The sequence below is a fragment of the Heptranchias perlo genome, unplaced genomic scaffold (assembly GCF_035084215.1).
Source record: "Heptranchias perlo isolate sHepPer1 unplaced genomic scaffold, sHepPer1.hap1 HAP1_SCAFFOLD_52, whole genome shotgun sequence".
NCBI classification, from domain to species: domain Eukaryota; kingdom Metazoa; phylum Chordata; class Chondrichthyes; order Hexanchiformes; family Hexanchidae; genus Heptranchias; species Heptranchias perlo.
This window is the reverse complement of record NW_027139537.1, coordinates 4,301,445-4,307,362: the sequence shown is the minus strand read 5'-3', so window position 1 is coordinate 4,307,362 and position 5,918 is coordinate 4,301,445. Positions and strand designations below refer to the sequence as shown.

At 49.4% G+C, this 5,918-nt stretch overlaps 1 non-coding gene across 1 annotated transcript; it reads left to right on the top strand.

The window, feature by feature from the left end:
- The first annotated feature begins 5,845 nt into the window (after positions 1-5,845).
- trnam-cau (transfer RNA methionine (anticodon CAU)) lies at positions 5,846-5,918 on the top strand. Its single transcript has one exon. It is a non-coding gene; the product is annotated as a tRNA-Met (tRNA).

Here is a 5,918-nt window from a genome sequence, read left to right as displayed (position 1 = left end):
GGGTTTCACTCAGAAATAAGCTGCAATCTGTGAATGAAGCTGCTCTCCCTTCACATCAGTGCTGTCAGACTGTGGGTCTCATAGATTCTCTTCTTCCAAATATTTATTAAAATTATATACTGAGCTTTGGGTTTTCCACCTGTGTAATATTTGGTTAAATGTATGTTGTGATATAAATATTGTTGGATTTAAAGTTGTTAACTGAATCTGTTTGTTCAGTGACTGTAATTAATGTCAGCCTCCATGGGCCCTACTTGTGTCAATGGAGTGTTTCTCCCTGCTATTAATAAGCGAATACTTTCAACATGTTATCCCATAGTGTCAGTGGGAGCATCACCTCCAAGGTGGCCGACGGAACACGTCACGCTAGATTTATGTGCGCGCATTCCGGACGCCATCTGGGCACATTGGAAGGCTGCATAGCGCCGATACAACGGGTGTTACACGACCCAGTTTATAGCCCAGTGAGCTGGCACACCGGGGGAGGCCTCACAGTTTTGGAAATGCAGTGAAATACATTGAAGTGTTTATAAATACAGAGAGCTGACAAACCAGGGGAGGCCTCACAGTGTTGCAAATGCAGTGAAATACATTGACGTGTTTATAAATACAGAGAGCTGACATACCAGGGGAGGCCTCACAGTTTTGGAAATGCAGTGAAATGCATTGAAGTGTTTATAAACACAGGGAGCTGACATACCAGGGGAGGCCTCGCAGTGTAGGACACGGAGTGAAATACAGTGAAGTGTTTATAAACACTGAAAGCTGATACACAAGGGGAGACCTCACAGTGTTGGGCACGGAGTGAAATACAGTGAAGTGTTTATAATCACTGAAAGCTGATACACAAGGGGAGACCTCACAGTGTTGGGCACGGAGTGAAATACAGTGAAGTGTTTATAATCACTGAAAGCTGATACACAAGGGGAGACCTCACAGTGTTGGGCACGGAGTGAAATACAGTGAAGTGTTTATAATCACTGAAAGCTGATACACCAGGGGAGGCCTCGCAGTGTTGGGAACGGAGTGAAATACAGTGAAGTGTTTATAATCACTGAAAGTTGATAGACCAGGGGAGGCCTCACATTGTTGTACAAGGAGTGAAATACACCGCAGTGTTTGTAACACAGAAATCTGACACACCAGGGGAGGCCTCACAGTGATGGACACGCAGTGAAATACAATGAAGTCTTTATAAACACAGAAAGCTGACACATAGTTACATTGGAAGATCGGAACAGGATTAGGCCATTTAGTCCCTCGAGCATGTTCCAACTTTCAATGAGATCATGCTTAATCTTTGACCTAACTCCACATATCAGCCTTAGCCCCAAATCCCTTCATACCTTTGGTTACCATAAATCTTTCAATATCAAATTTATAATTAACATTTGAGCTAGCATCAACTGCCGTTTGATGAAGAGATTTCCAAACTTCTCCCACCCTTTCCCTGTAGAAGTGTTTCCGAACTTCACTCCTGAAAGTCCTGGCTTTAATTTTCAGGCTATGCCCCTAGTCCGAGACTCCCCAAACAGCGGAAATAATTTCTCTCTATCGAACCGATCAGTTCCTCGTAATACCTTGAAAACTGCGATCAAATTATCCCTTAATCTTCTAAATTCCAGGGAACACAAGTCTAGTTTGTTTACTCTCTCCTCGTAATTGAACCCTTAGTGCCCAGGTATCATTTCAGTAAATCTGCTCTGCACTCCCAAGGCCAATATGTCCTTCCTAAGGTGTGGTACCCAGGACTGAACACAGTAATCCAGCTGTGGTCTAACCAGGGCTTTATACAGCTGTAGCATAACTTCTACCCACGTATTCTGTTCCTCTGGATATAAAGGCCAGCATTCCATTCGCCTTTTATGATTATTTTCTGTGCCTGTCCATGATATTTTAATGATCGATATACATGGACCTCTAAGTCTCTTGTGATTTTGTGATTTCCGTTCCCACTGCTGTTTCCCTGCACCAGTTACAAAGTACAGTCCTGGTCCCACTGCTGCTGAGACCCTGTGATTCTGCCATCTCAAGCCTTCATTTCTCCAACACTCTCGTCACCTCACATATTTAAATTAGCTGAGCGAGGACATACCACCTGGAATCACAAAGCCTTTCCCTGATTTCTCTCGGTGTGACCCGTCCAGTTAAAGAGGCCTCATTCTGTTATCTCACGGTGTGACCCAGCCAGTTAAAACAGTCTCACCCTGAGATCTCACGGTTTGATCCGTCCAGTTAAAGGGGGTCTCACCGTGTGGTCTCACGGTGTGACCCGTCCAACTAAAGAGGCTTCAACCTGTGATCTCATGGTGTGACACCTCCAGTTAAAGGGGCCTCACGCTATGATCTCACGGTGTGACCCGTCCAGTGAAAGAGGTTTCATCCTGTGATCTCACGTTGTGACACCTCCAGTTAAAGGGGCCTCACCATGTGATCTCACGGTTTGACCTGTCCAGTTAAAGGGGCCCCACCCTGTGATCGCACGGATTGACCCGTCCTGTTAAGGGGACGAGAGAGAGACAGAGGAAATTGTCCCAGCTCCAGAAAAGCATGCAGGATCTGCTCCAGCTGCAGTCGATGGGGATCGATGTCGGGGAGGAACTCAGAGAGTTGAAGGGCCAGAAGTCTCAATCTTCACCTCCGAGGCCTCAAAGATCACCTTTTGGTCCAGAGTCCGCTCCGTGGGGCAGGACGAGAAGTGCTCGCGCTTCTTCTTCCAGAAGCTGCACAGAGAGACCTCTGATGATCAGCAGACTGAAGGAGGAAGAGAGCTCGGTGACGTCTTCACAGACCGACATACTGAGTGTCAGCAAGTCCTTTTGTGCCGGGCTGTATGACGCGAAGCCCAGAGACAGCACAGCCTCTCAGTCCTTCCTGTCCTCTCTCTGTTTGAGGACAGCGAGCGGGAGACCCTGGATTGGTCACTGACCTTGGACGAGTTGACAAAGGCCGTCCAGTCCTTCGAGAAGAGTAGAAGTCCGGGTAACGATGGTTTACCGGTTGAGTTGTTCTCAGCTCTGTGGGACTGGAATAGTCCAGACCTACTGGAAGTGTATGGGGTTACGCTTCTGGCAGGCAGCATGTCAGAATCCATGAGGAAAAGCATCATCATCATCATCTACAAGCAGAAGGGGGAGAGGGAAGAAATCAGAAATTGGTGACCCATTTCCTTGCTAAATGACGACTTGAAAATTCTGTCTGCGGCCATCGCCAACAGGCTCAAGTCTGCTCTGGAGAGGTTGATCCATCCGGATCAGTCCTGCACGGTACCCGGCAGGAAGATCTCTGATAGCCTTGTGCTGCCCAGGCATACGATCGCCTACGTGCAGGACAGGGGGCTAAACATGGAACAGGAGAAGGCCTTGCTCAGAATATCTCACACCGACATGATGGACGTGCTCTCCAAAATGGGGTTTGGGGAGGGAATCCGCGATTGGATCCGACTGCCCTATGTGGACATCCGCAGCACATTCCTAATCAATGGGCGGGAGTCGGAGAGTTTTCCGATCATATCTGGAGTCAGGCAGGGCTGTCCTCTCTCTACGGTCTTGTTCAAGTGTTGTATCGAGCTATTTGCCCCGTCCATCAGGAAGGGCACAGGTATCAGGGGGATGACGATCCCAGGCAGCGGAGGCTCTCAGGTTAAGGCCTCCCTGCACATGGATGACGTCACCGTCTTTTGCTCCGACCAGCAGTCGGTCCACAGACTGATGGGCATCTGTGAACGATTCGAACTGGCCTCGGGGTCCAGAGTGAACCGCAGTATGAGTGAGGCTACGTTCTATCGCAGGTGGGAGACCCGATCCTTTGTCCCTTTCACCGTCAGGTCCGACTACCTGGTTCAGGGGGGCCCCAGGTCTCCAGCAAGCAATGGGAGGAGCGGGTAGCCAAGGCGAAACAGAAGCTTGGTGTGTTGGGGGGCTCAATAACGGGCAGGAACCTGGTGATAAAGTGTGAGGTACTCGCGGTGTTGCTCTACGTGGCCCAGGTCTGGCCCATTCCCCACCGCTCGGTCGCCACAGTCACCCGAGCTATCTTCCACTTTGTCTGGAGGTCCAAGGTAGAATGTGACCACAGGGACACCATGTACAAGTCCCCAGGCAAAGGGGGCAGAAGCGTCCCCAATGCTGCCCTGATCCTGATGGATATTTTTGTGTGTGGCTGCCTCAGGATGTGTGTAGAGCGCGGGTACACAAACAGCAAGTGTCACTACGTGCTCAGTTTCTACCTGTCCAATACACTGAGAAAACTGGGTCTGGCCATGCTGGCCGAGCAGACGCAGGAGGTCCCGTCCAGCTAGACAATCCCCCACCACTGTCCCAGGTGGAGAATTTCCTGAGGAGGAACCACTTCGACCACAAGGCCGTCAGACAGTGGTCGACGAGGAACGTTCTGGGGGTCCTGCAGGAAAATGAGAGGGTGGATCCATTCGGGCAGTTCCCCGACCAGACGGTTGATGCCATTTGGCAGAACATCTCGTCGCTGGAACTGACCAACAGGCACAGGATGTGGCCTGGATGGTGGTGAGAAAGGACCTCCCAGTGCAGTCCTTCCAACACGCACGGAATCTCAGCACCACCTCGAGCTGCCTTCAAAGCTGCAACGGGGATGAGACCGTTGTCCGTCTTCTGGTGGACTGGACCTTCACGCAGAATGTGTGGAGAGAGATGCGTTTGTCTCTGTCCCAGTTCATCCCCAACACCTCGGTAACACAGGACGCTGTGCTCCATGGGTTGTTCCCCAGGACGTAAACTGAGACAGATATCGACTGCTGCTGGAAGACCATCAACTCGGTGAAGGAGGCCCTTTGGTCCACTCGAAACCTACAGGTTTTCCAGCTGAAGGAGCGGTCCACGACCGAGTGTTGCCGACTGACACACTCCAAGGTCCAGGGGAATGTGCTGCGGGACGCACTGAGGCACGGTGCGGCCTACACAAGGGCTCTATGGGGAAAGAGCACCGTGTAAAGCCATCCCACCTTTTATTACACAGAATGTATGACAAGAAATGCACTCTGCATTGTATCGAAATAATGGGATAAGAGTGTGTGCGATCTGTTTTGTATTGTTTAGAATTGAAATTGCGATTTTTACCCTGAACTGTATGCATCCTTAAATTTTATGAAATAAAGTATATTTTGAAAATAAAAAAAAATTGCTGCTCAACGGCACTCCTCTGAGCAGCGAGAGACCTGTCTGACTGTCTGAGAGAAGTCTTTTTTGCCTGAAAGTGAGTCCGGTTTCACGTGTTGTTGCACAAAGGCGCTCCCTGCTGGTGAGCAGAGGAAAATGCTCGAGCAAAACAGCCGTGTTCGGACAGACACAGAAAGCTTTCAGGTTTGAGAAAGGAAAAGCGCCAATATTTTAAGCAGTAAGCAATCTGTAAAGTTAAGAAAGCGGCCTTGAGCTCAACACCATTCGCTCCAAAAGCAAGTTTGCTACTTTGCGCCGGAATTAAACCAGCGATTGAAGAGTAATTTTGCTTTCAAGATTTAATCTCTACAAGTTTTCCGCATTACCAGCTGAGCTATCGAAGGGAAGCAGCAAAGGTGATTGTTCACCGTGCGCCTTTTGACACTCCCGGACTCGTGGAGTTGCGTGGGCATGACCGAGACTGACTCGGTACCTGCTCATACCGCAGCGCTTTGAGAGTGTGAGCTGCTCCTTACTCTCCACAACCTGGGTTAGTGGAGCAATGGAGAACGTGTCTGGCCAGAATTCAGAAGATTGTTGGTTCGATTTCCACCTGGATGGAGAGTTTTTTGCAAACTGCCGATTAGTTTATGATTTTACAACTTGCAAACTGTCCTACTTGGTAGTGCTGCCTGGATATGTATGGATCAAGTGCCTTCTTAGCGCAGCAGGCAGCGCGTCAGTCTCATAATCTGAAGGTCCTGAGTTCAATCCTCAGAGAAGGCA